The 12,516-nt window shown below is 31.4% G+C and overlaps 1 protein-coding gene and 1 long non-coding RNA gene across 3 annotated transcripts in view; both read left to right on the top strand.

Annotated features, from left to right (window-relative positions):
* Cdk5alpha (Cdk5 activator-like protein) overlaps positions 1 to 12,516 on the top strand; it is a 173,657-nt gene that overhangs the window by 24,404 nt on the left and 136,737 nt on the right. The window lies entirely within an intron of this gene.
* LOC142225977 (uncharacterized) lies at positions 3,934 to 5,391 on the top strand. Of its 2 annotated transcripts, XR_012719548.1 has the most exons (4): positions 3,934 to 4,141; positions 4,250 to 4,311; positions 4,377 to 4,803; positions 4,868 to 5,391. It is a non-coding gene; the product is annotated as an uncharacterized LOC142225977 (long non-coding RNA). The 2 variants fall into 2 exon arrangements; XR_012719547.1 differs by having other exon boundaries at positions 3,934 to 4,311.

The following is a 12,516-nucleotide window of genomic DNA, read 5'->3' as shown; positions in this document are numbered from 1 at the left end:
ATGTGTATGTGAAAATCGTAGCAATCCTCAAAAGTAGCATTTGTTCAATTGTCACATTATTACGATTATTACCCCATTTTCATGAAGCTGCGTTAGGTTAGGTTTGGTGGCAGCCCGATGTATCAGGCTCACTTAGACTATTCAGTCCATTGTGGTACCACATTGGTGAACTTCTCTCTTATCACTGAGTGCTGAACGATTCCATGTTAAGCTCAATGACAAGGGACATCCTTTTTATAGCCGAGTCCGAACGGCGTTCCACATTGCAGTGAAACCACTTAGAGAAGCTTTGAAATGTCACCAGCATTACTGAGGTGGGATAATCCTCCGCTGAAAAAGTTTTTGGTGTTCGGTCGAAGCAGAAATCGAACCCACGACCTTGTCCATGCAAGGCGGGCATGCTAACCATTGCACCACGGTGGCTCCTATACACTCTCATATATTGCAACTTAAAATTACGAGGTTTTTGCTTTATAGCCTATGTTTATTTTTTTCTCAAAATCAACCTATTTTATTTTCTGAGACCCCGATATTTATAATTTAAATCCAATGTTGATGTTGTACTACATTCACACTACATATCCAATAATTATTATTATTTAGATTGACATTTTTAATTTATTTGCTGTTTTTTACTAGGGACAAAATGAAAATATTTACATCCCATTAGTTGTTCGGTACATATTAACATATTTCGAAATTCAAAATGGGAATTTCATCATAACATTTCTTTAGTATAGCTGCTGTTAATTGTTTGTCATCGTATATTTTTTTTTTATGTACTTTATTAATACGATCTATCTTACATTGATATTTGACATTATTCGTGGTTTTTGCAAATCGTACTTCAATGGTGTCGACCCAGTGGTCAACCCATAATAAACATTAAATTTAAATTTTAAATTCATATGTGCGTCTACACACACAAATACATATGTATAAATACATATATACATGTATGTATATGCACACATATATTATATAATGACTTAAACTAGTAAATCCTGCGGGGCTTTCCTTTTAAGTCTTTTAAACGTTTCTTGACTTGACATTAAATGTGAAGCAAGCGGATTTGTGTCATTTGGATCATGGAGTCGTTGATTGGTTATGTATGTGGGAGCATTTGTTATTGTTCTCAATACTTTCGATTGAAACTGTTGTAGCACTTTTATATTTGTATTTGAAGCGGTTCCCCATAATTGAATGCCGTAAGTCCATACAGGTTTTATTATACATTTGTAGATAAGAATCTTATTTTCCAACGAAAGCTTTGATCGGTAACCAATTAGGTATTTCATTTTATTGAATTGGATATCAAGAGCTTTTCTTTTAGTCTCTATGTGTTTTTTCCATTTCAGTTTTTGGTCTAGGTATATTCCTAAATACAGTGCATCATTACGTTGATGTATCTGTATTTGGTTCAGGTATACAGGTGGGCATATTTTGTGTTTCAAAGTAAATGTTACCTGGGTTGATTTAGATTCATTTGCTTTTATACGCCATTTGCTGAGCCATAAGGACAACGTATTTAAATAGTCCTGGAGAGTATTGCTTGCATTTATTTCATTTTTGTCCACAGCCAGTATCGCTGTGTCATCAGCAAATGTTCCAATAATAGCTTTCGAGGATTTCGGGAGGTGCGATGTGAATAAAAGATAGAGTAGTCATCGTATATGGGTAGGTTTTTCTATGCTATGTTGATGTCATGTAAATGGCAATGCAGTGCCAGTCTGATTACAAATACAAACGACATTAATATTTTCTAAGCCCACAATGCAACATTGTACCCCAAAAGTTACGGAATCCAATGTTGGACGGAACTCGCAAACTTCGAATTTTCGTTTCGAACTTGATGCAATCTCTTTATAAATATATTCTCTTTGTATACACCCTCAAAAAAAATCGCTTCCGTAACATATACTCCCAAACATATTTTGCTTCAAGCATATAAATTTTTGGGTATTGCCCAAACATTTATATGTTTGATTTCTTCCAATATATAATATGTTTGAAAGCATATTGGTCTAAACAATATAATATGTTTGGGTAGTCTAAGTTCCAAACATTTTGTATTTTTCCATCCAAATTCAATAATGTTGTCTTCCAAAAAAACTATATGTTCTTATGTGAACATATAATATGTTTGGAAACATTTTGAACCCAAAAATATTATATGCTTAGCAGAATTTTCTCCCAAAAGAAGATTGTGCTCAAATTTTTTTTCTGCCTAATTGTATATTCCCTCACATTTTTCTTACTTTTTCTGTAATACAAACATTTTAGAAGAAATTATTATATTTTATAATTTTTTTAATTTTACCTTTTGCCGGACGGGGATTCGAACAGCGGACCACACAGTATGTAAGCCAGCACACTAACCACTGGCCTAGAGATAATTATCGTTATAAGTTATATTTATATAGCATAGCTTGCGGCGCCCACGAGCCGATGCAAACATAACATTGTTTAACAACATAACATTGTTAAACATACATTTGTTGGCAGCGTGGAGCAGTGGTTGGTCGTCCGCCTTGCGTGACAGGGGACCTGGGTTCGATCCCTGCTTCGACCAACACCATTTTTTTTATTTTTTTTTTTAATATATTTTTGAACATATATTCCAGATACGTTCGAAGTTCCCGAAAAGGTGTTCAGCATTACATACTATTATATTAAATTTTTAATACGAAATTGTAAAGTGTGTTTTATAAAATACTTAAAGTCAGAAAAGAAAAGTGCTTGATATAAACGAAATGGACTGAGTTCAAATCAAATATTATTTTTTTATTGCAACAATAAAAATTGTGTAACAAATAAAGGTTTTTGTATACAAGTTTAAAATTTTCGAAGAAATTCAAAAACTCTTACAAAAGAAGAACGTGAAGTCGAGTATATATAAGTATTTTTCCATCGAACCCTAAGGTTAACGATAACCATTCAAAAGTTTAAATTAAATTCTAAACAGTAATTTTAAAACAGCACATAAATTTATTTTGGTGTGAACAATTGTTTGCTAGCATGTAACACCATTAATTTAGAAATACAAATAAATATGAATTTTTATTAACGAATAATTTTGTACTTAATTTAATTCTTAAGGCCGGTATAAATTGGCATTATCACGTTAAAATGGTTTACCCTTTTACTTTTCTTTAATAATTTTTTTAAAGAAAATAAACTTATTCAATTGTTGCTTTGGATCTTTCCCCACCATGTTATAATACAATTTACCGGAAAAAGTTGTAATGTTATTCTTGTTTTGCCACTAAAATGAAAAATAATTTTAGCGGCAAAACTCGAACTCAATGCCCGCTCTTATTTTCGAAAAAATCCGTCAACTCCTCTTGGACTACTCATTAATAAAGAGGAACTAATCTTTGTTTTTATAGACCTTACTGTTTAATTTTTCACTGTTTCGCCCTGTTTTCATTTTACTTTCACAACTCTAAAAAGAGTGCACTGAAAAAATATTGTCGTGAGGCCAAAGAGTTCATGTCCTTAAAATAAGAATACAACTTTTGCTTAGCTTAGAAGACGCATTTCTCTAATATAAAGTTTTTTCCATGTTCAAAGGTCGATACTTTCAATGAAGTCGTGTTGTCGTTATAATTAAGTGATTTGACTTAAAAATGGTGTCATAACATGAAAGAACAAATTTTTGGACTAAGGTCAACTTGACTTTAATAATTCAGAAAAATTCTTTAATATTAATGAAACTGTCTTTAAATTTGTTGCATTTTTGCATCTTGACTACAAGGCAAAAATCATTAAAAACTAGGATATGTTTTTCAATACTTCCCAATAAACACAGGATGAGAGTTTTTCAAATGCAACAACTTTTCAGTTTGAGGGTAACTATAATTATCAACATAAATTCAACTTGACTTGAAACAGCTCATATTCAATACATCTTCAAATTGTTTGCAAATTACTTCCAATTTGCCAAAATGTTGACGAAATCTTTGAAAAGGGGTTGAAGATAATATGAGAAAACTTTGACAAAACACTACCCTAAAATGCAACGAAAAAACCATGTGGTTTTCAATACTTGTTTGTGCAACGAAGTTCGTGGTCAATTGAAAGAAATAAAAAACATTTTAGACAAAAAACTGAATTTACTCCAAATAGTTTCTAATAATACGTAAGTGAAAATAAAAACATGATATGAAACTTTAAGGAAGACACTAAATTATATCTCTTTGCCGAAAACTAAAATTATGGATTCTACGTTCTTTAAAACATTAAAAAGCTGACCGATGAAAAAATGTTGGACAAGTAACTGGAACTGCTTCAAATAGTTTATAATAATTGGTAAGTCAATATGAAAAATTAAATCAACACTTTAGAGAAGTCACTAAATTTAAATCTCATTGCAGAAAACTAAAATATTTGGATGCTGCATTCTTGGAAACATTAAGAGGATGACCAATGAAAAATGATGGTGGCTTATCGAAAAGAGAAAGTTTCCATAAATCAAAGTACAATGAATTAAACTTGGTATTTATGCTTTTCCATATCAACTACTGGGTGATAATTCGCATCACGCCTATAGTTTAATTTACATCGCATCATCGGTTTAATTTGATATTTTGTGAATTGAAATTGCTGGAAATTTATTCTAACTCTCTAGTCATCAAGTTCCTTGCTAATTTCCCGAATTTTAATGAGTTTTAAAAGAATTTTGTGACACCAACGTTCTTGAGGAATTTTGTGGGTTTCAATACATTTTGTGCCACGAAGTACGTGGTCAGTTATTTTTATTGACATAAAACTGAAATTAATCCAAAACGGTAATTATAATTGGTAAGTCAAAATAAAAAGTGAAATGAAAACGTAATGGAAATCACAAAACTCGATTGTTTTGCAGAAAACTAAAATCATTGGATATTATATTCTTGGAAGATGTTGACCGGTGAAAAAATGATGAAGGAAACAACAAAGAAAAGATTCCAGAAAACTTGCAAAGTGCAACCAATTAAAACAAAGTGCAACAGTTCCTAAATCAAGAACTTCTGGATGAAAATGTGCATTACATCAATTTACATTCCGTCATCAGTTTGATATTTTGTGAATTCCTCTTGATGGAATCTATTCTAACACGCAGGCCAGCAAGTTCCTCGATAGTAATTATTTGAAATTGTCAGCATATTAATTAATAATTAATTAATTAATAGTTATGTGACACCAACATTATGGGGGAAATTATACATGAAAAATGTTTAAGTTATTTAAAGTTGTATTGATAGTTTTAGTTATTAATACCTTTAATAAGATAATTATGTTTTGATTGGTATTATAACATATTATTATTTTTTATATTGTTAATGTTATTTTTAATATTATTATATTTTTAACGAAAAAAATTAATAAAATGTACAAAATCACTAGAAATTTAGTGTTGACTTTCAGTAAGAACTGGGATTGACTTTCATGCAAATTGTGGTTAGAAAATATTCGCAGCAATATTAGTTTTTAATTTGTCCCACATTGAAAACTGTTTGAGAAATTATTGAGTAGCAATGCATTTCAATTTGAGGATTACAATTGAGAGATTATTGCTATTGTGTTGAATTTTACTGTTGAGGGTAATGTCTGTTTTTTGTTGAGAACGCGATTTTCTCAACAATTTCTCAACTTGAATATTACCCTAATCCTTTGAAAAAATGTTTGAAAAATTATTGCATTTTAGTATTTTTCAAACGTTTGTGTTTATTGGGTTTATTTTAAAGACATTTTTTACTTGAAACATAGCATAATTTCTACTGGAAGTCTTGTTTTTAACGGACATTTTATAGCATATGAAAAAAAGCTGAAAAAGCGAAAAATTGAAATGTGCTTCGTAGAGTCAAGTACACAAAACCCCATTTAAAAGAGAATTGTGTCTTAAAAGCATCCTTACTTGTATTCTCCGCACACAATCTTTGGAACCGGACGTGCTTTTTGTTCAGTGTATAGTGCCCTTTCGTTAGTGTTTATGAAGATCCCTTTAATTACCTTTGTTTGAATATTTTGACTTACTCGTCCTACGTTCCGATTTGTTTTGACGAAACAAAAAAATTGTGCCCGTAATGCGAAAATGATAAACAAAACTCATGCTCTTTTTTCAAATATATTTTATCTTGGTTCCGAATGAATTTTCTCTCCGAATACTCATTTTAATATTTTACTTAAGCATATACAATTCACAACATATATATGTTTACTCATAATATGTAAATTTATACTTGTTTATATTCACACAGAGTATTTTTCCTATATATAATGAAATTTTCTTTGTGTATATATATTTGTAATGAGCCAATTGGTTACTTTCATTATTTTACTTCCAGCATACACTTGTCTCTCTTTGTAAACACATATATGTTTATGGGCTATTTCTAAATTAATATATGTTTGCATCCAAGCATATTATATTTACAAACATTTTATGTCCCAAACATAATATGTTCTAACATATTAACATATATGTCCCAAACATATTATGCTAGTTTATGAACATTATATGTTTGCACTCAAAAATATTGTGTTTAAAATTTTGAGTTCCAAATATATAATGTTTATACCCAAACATATGAAAAACAGTCTTTTTCGTCCGTGTATACTCTTTGTACAAACTCTTTGTATAAACTCTTTGTATACTCTTTGATAGCGTGTTGCCAAAGCCAGCAAATAAGCGGAGACCCGAATATTTATAATATTCAAAGGCGGTATTAGGCGCAAGCAGCAAAATAATCGAAACAAAAATAATCCATCTCTGGTTTTCATAAACGAAGTCATTTGAAATGTTTTATACCCGCAGTTTGTAAGTCTATGTGTTTGTTATATATTTTTTATCGTCATATTTATTTATTTGAGTTTTTTTTATCTAAGATTATATTTATTAACTTTAGTGTTCGTGTAAAGGATCGCCAAAGAATTCTAGTTTTAAAATTAGTTTCCCATTTCTCCCATAGAAAATATAATTTCCTAACGAGCTCATTAGGTCAGGTTGAGAAAAAGTTTTCTGGGATTTAAATATTTAGATATGTTTTGGTTTGACTTGTGTTTTATACCGGGTCTGAAAGACTATTTGAGAGTTCTAAGTGAGTTAGGGAAAGATTTAAGATTTATTTTTCATAATATCATCTTTTTTTTGTGTTTCCAAATATTTCGTTAGTATAGATTAAAAACTATAAATTTCATTTTTTATTTTTAGTTTATAAGTTTCAAATCAATAAAATTAACATATTATGATGTGACGAATGAAGAAACGAAATTTTCAAGTTTGTTAATAGGCTTTTTTTAAAGTTCATCGACATTAAACCAGCATTTCATTTTATTTATTAATTTTCTTAAATTAATCTTCATTGCAAACCGTTTTCTATTAATGTTTGCATTTTCATGTTTATTTCGTTTTATTTGAATCAATAACGCATTTTCTTAATTTAATATTTAATTTGATTGCAACTTTCAAAATTTCTAAATTCGACCCACTCTAATATGCTTTGCAAATACATATCGATCTTTTTACATCTTCGGTTTATTTTCAATAGAACAAAAGTTAACAACAACCACAATACAATTGATGATCAGTGTGACCAGATCTAAAAAAATTTTGCATCTAAATCAGCATTAAAATAATTCCAACCAAGTTAGTAATGTCTGAAGCCGAGTACTACGTTCAGTTTTCAAGCTGAAAACCAGCTTGTTTTCACGGTTGCTTTTTTTAATTAATTAATTTAGAAATATAAAATTATTTGCAAACAATTCCTTGGATCTTTTCCATCCATTATTTGGTAAGATTTCGTCTTCGCAAATATATTTGTACTTTTAATTTAGTGTTTTGATGAAAACCCCGAACATAGTACTCACCTTAAAGTCCAAAAAATGTGTATGTGGACCAAAATTTTTGTTACCATCTCAACTCATTCAAATTGTTGGGAGCTATATAAAGTTTTACATTCCCATATATAAATATTTAAATCAGAACTGATTTGGAGAGACATTTTTAAACTTGTAAAAAATCTCCAGGCTTTAAATTTAAATCTACTAACGCCCTGAAACGAAACAAAATTAAGTAAAAATATATGGGAAATATCAAGCTAAAGCCATTTTATTGCACAAAAGTGCATTTATGATTTATTTTTGCTGCTTAGCAGTGGTGATTTCACAAGGATATTGGCTAAATTTCCCCAAGATAGGTGGTCAATTGTCGGGTTTGTGACACATCGAGCCACATTTATCTCAATCTTCTGTGTAAAGTATGGGGACAACTTCGCTGACGTTTTTGTTTAAATCGGAAGAATTTATGGCGCTTTATCTAAATCTGAACCAATTTGGATAAAATTCGACATAGTTGGATGCATTAAAATTTCGTTGAAATGGGTATAAAATATGAAATGTTCTGCCATATTTCCCCAAATCGGGTGTATATATGGGAGCTATTTCCAAATTTATACCAATTTGAACTAAGTTTGGTAAACAATGTTTTTTTTATTTTTATTTATTTACGCAAATACATATATGATGCTTAATTTATACTACAACTAGTCTCTAATTATGAAGAAGTTTATTAATTATTAATTAAATTAATTAAAATTTTTATTGTGAATTGAGGCTTTCATATATTAAAGTGAGTTAATAAATCATGTAGTTTGAGCGGTGCAATCTTCTAGGGTGATTGGAAGTTTGGAGTAAATTACGGGCTTCGCGATTAGTATGATTCTTTAGGCGGATAAGATGTTTTTCTGTAATTCTAGAGATTTGATTTTTGATCGTAGTCATTTTTAAGTCTCGGTGAGGGTCACTATTTCGGACATACCATGGAGCGTTTACTGCACTTTCTTATCACTTTGTTTTGAAACCTTTGTATTTTTTTGATAGGTCGGTTGCCATATATCCATATTGGTTTTAATGGTTGTTTATATATTTGTGATGGAATTGATCTGATAGGATCGCCATGTAATGGAATTGAACTAACTTGATAAATAAAACACAAGTGAATTACTTTGTGTCTAAGTCAATTCTATTTATTGTGGGCCCAAGGTCCCTCTTTTATACTAATTTCTTCTTAAAACTATTTTACATTTTTCAGCCTTAAACTTACTAATACATATTTACATTTATGAATTGACTAATGATAAGTCATGGATTACACACATTCTTACACACATGTGTTTCTCATTCTTACTTTCACTTTTTACGTTACAATTGCATTTATGCTGACTGCGCAGCATTGCTCTGCTTTGAACCCATTTGCCCATATTCTTGCTTAGTTCAATGTTCTATTTAAGAGTAACAAGAACGGAAATAATATATAGGTCAGTTGGACATATGCATATGTTCATGCAGTCATCGAATACCAAAGTATGTCGATGAATCAACATAGTAAACAAAACAATGTTAAGTGCAGATGCAGCGTATGTTAAAAATGTTTAGAATGTTAACATGCAATTTTATGTACAACAACAAAAATGAATGAGATGTGTGAATGATCACACTACAATTAAGAGTTTATTATCTGCGGAGAGGACTGAGTTTTTTCCGATTAACCAGCTTAACTTACGGTATTTAATATTTAATTCTTCGCACTTTTTTTCAATATGAACTTCCCAATTTAATTTATAATCCAGTTTCAAACCAAGATATTTTGCTGAGTTTGAAAAAGGCACTTGCTCAATGCCTATTTTTAGGGGTTTGTATCTTGACGCAATTTTCGCAAAGTCAACATAAACAGATTTGCTACTGTTGAGCTTTAAACCCCAGTTTTTTGTCCATTGGTAAACCTTGTTTAAATACGCCTGGAGGTTATGTACGGATTCATCTGTATTTTTTCAGTTGACATTAAAACTGTGTCATCGGCAAATGTTCCAATGAAACAATCTTCGTTAACAGGCATATCGTGAGTGTAAAGTAGATAGAGCACATGTCCAAGTATACTGCTCTGCGGAACTCCTACAGATATTGGATATGGATTAGTAAATTCACAATCTTGGCATACTCTATAAAATCGATTACTCAGGAATGAGCTAAGAATCTCACAATAATTCTTTGGAAGTAATCTGCTGAGCTTTAGAAGCAGACCATCATGACATACTCCATCAAAAGCTTTTGAAATATCCAAGAATACAGTGGAGCAGACTTGTTTTCTCTCGAAGCCTTTTTCAATGTTATCGGTGACTCTATGAACTTGCTCGATAGTCGAGTGCTTTTTCCAGAATCCAAATTGATGGTCCAGAATTATATTTCTTGAGACAATAAATGATTCCAGTCTTCTGCAGAATAGTTTTTGGAATATCTTACCAATTACTGGAAGTAGAGAAATCGGCCTATATGAATTGGGATCATGTTGTGTTTTACCCGGTTTCTGTATCATGACAACATCTGCAACTTTCCAGTAATTTGGAATATATTTAATTTCAAGACAGCGTTTATTATTGTGGTTAAACGCATAAATCCATGGTGTAGTAAATTTCTCAAGATATCACCCTTAATTTTATCAAAATCGCCAGATTTTTTGACCTTGATTTGATTCACTGCATCATAAACTTCTTTAATTGTTTAAGATTTTATCCTGTATTGTTTGTTGCTTAAGAAGAATTTGAAAAGGTCAAGTGGAGATTATTTGCAAATTCGGTCGCCTTTTCGATACTGCTTTTGACGCATTGTCCGTTGCCAGTTAATGATGCGACGTACTGTACAATTGTGTGATAGACGTGGTAATTAAATGTCAAAAGTACTCCCAGTCGGTTCTGGTATTTGTTAGGTTGGTATTAGTTTTTTTATTGGTTGCTTCACTTCAATAATGAAGATATATAGGAATATGGTCAGAACTGAGTTCATGTCCATATTCAATTATCAGTTTGCTTTCTGGAATTTTTCTAATAATGAAAAAGTCAATCAGATCGGAAGTTTTAGACACGTCTGTTGGACAATACGTTGGCTTACCGGTTGATATTACTGTACATCCAGTACTCATGAGTGCACACCCTTTGGTGTGGTCAATCTAGATACCCATTGGATGTTCTTTGCATTGAAATCCCCTCCCATAATAAATATATGTTTATGTGAATTTATCATGTCTTTGTTTTGATCAAATTTTATATTATGTCGTGGTAGACCGTAAACAGATGAAACTGGGACCAGCGTTTTGTTTATGTCAATTGTTACTGTTGTAACTTGAATATATTGTATTTTCAAGCCAATGTTTAATAATTAATAATAACAATTCCTCCTCTTGTGGTGTTACTTGGATAGTGTGCATGAAATATATTGTAGTTTTTAATTTTCACGAAGGAAAATTAGAGAGAGAGGATGTAAGGTCTATGATAGGCATCATAACGGGACACAACACCTTGGGAAAACACATGGTAAGGATAGGTCTAGCGAATGATGATATTTGTAGGTGGTGTCAGAACCCCGATGCTACGGAAGATTCTTTTCACTTCCTGTGCCAGTGTCCAGCACTATCTTTCAGAAGAAACAAGATACTGGGCTGTTATTTCTTTCATTCCGGCCGGAAGCAGACGGACACGAGGAGGAAGATGGAAAGAAGTTTTTGAGGTATCGCAATGGACCAACTATGGTCTAAGTAGACACAAACCCGCGAATTCGGATTTGTGTCAGCCTCCATAACCTAACCTAACCTAATTTTCACGAATGAATATTTAACAAAATGTATCTCGCTTATGAGACATATATCAATATTTTTTTCATTTAAGATGTACCGAAGTTCATCTATGTGGTTTAAGATCCACTGGCATTCCACTGCATAATTTTTATTAATGTCTGTATCTATTAAAGTGTATTGAACAAATTCTCCTCTAATAAGCTTAAACGGTTGTCTAAGGTATTTTTAAACGATTCAATTTACTCCAATTTGGATAGGGTTTTTGAAAGGATATTTTCGTGGGTGGCTTTTTGTAAATTTATTTCTTGAGCGTTATTATTATTTTTAACTGTGTCAAGAGTGCAGATTAGTTGTTCTCTGTTGATTTGTTTTCGATGCATTTTGCGAAGTAGTTTGAGCTGGTCCAGTTTTTTGTGGTCCATTATTGTTTTGGAACAGATTTTCGGAGTTTAGATAACGTTTATGGAGTTTTTGCGTTTGAAGCTCCTTAGCAACAATACATCCTCTATAGCTCGCAGGATGTTGTTCACCGCAATTGCAGCATTTCGGGAGAAAAACGGATGGTTTTTCACAATTTTTGGTTTCGTGTTTGCCCGCGTATTTAGCGCACCTTGGTTGTTTTGAGCAGTAATTCTTTGTATGATTATATCCCTGGCAGTTCTTACATTGAGGAATGGCTTTTGGGTGTTTAATGGATTCTATTTTGAAAATGGTGTTCAAAATTTGCTTTGTTTCATATATATATTTTATATTCTCTGAAGTATGGAAGCATAAATGTATCAATTTCGTTGAAAGTGAACGACTAATAAAGGAAAACCAACAACAAATTATAGAATTGCATATAACTTTTATTCTTTTCTCACTGTGGTTATAAATTAACATTTCGAAATGTACTAATGGTATGCTCT

The sequence above is a fragment of the Haematobia irritans genome, chromosome 2 (assembly GCF_050003625.1).
Source record: "Haematobia irritans isolate KBUSLIRL chromosome 2, ASM5000362v1, whole genome shotgun sequence".
Taxonomy (NCBI): domain Eukaryota; kingdom Metazoa; phylum Arthropoda; class Insecta; order Diptera; family Muscidae; genus Haematobia; species Haematobia irritans.
The sequence above is the reverse complement of the archived record's forward strand: the minus strand, read 5'-3'. Positions and strand labels throughout refer to the sequence as shown.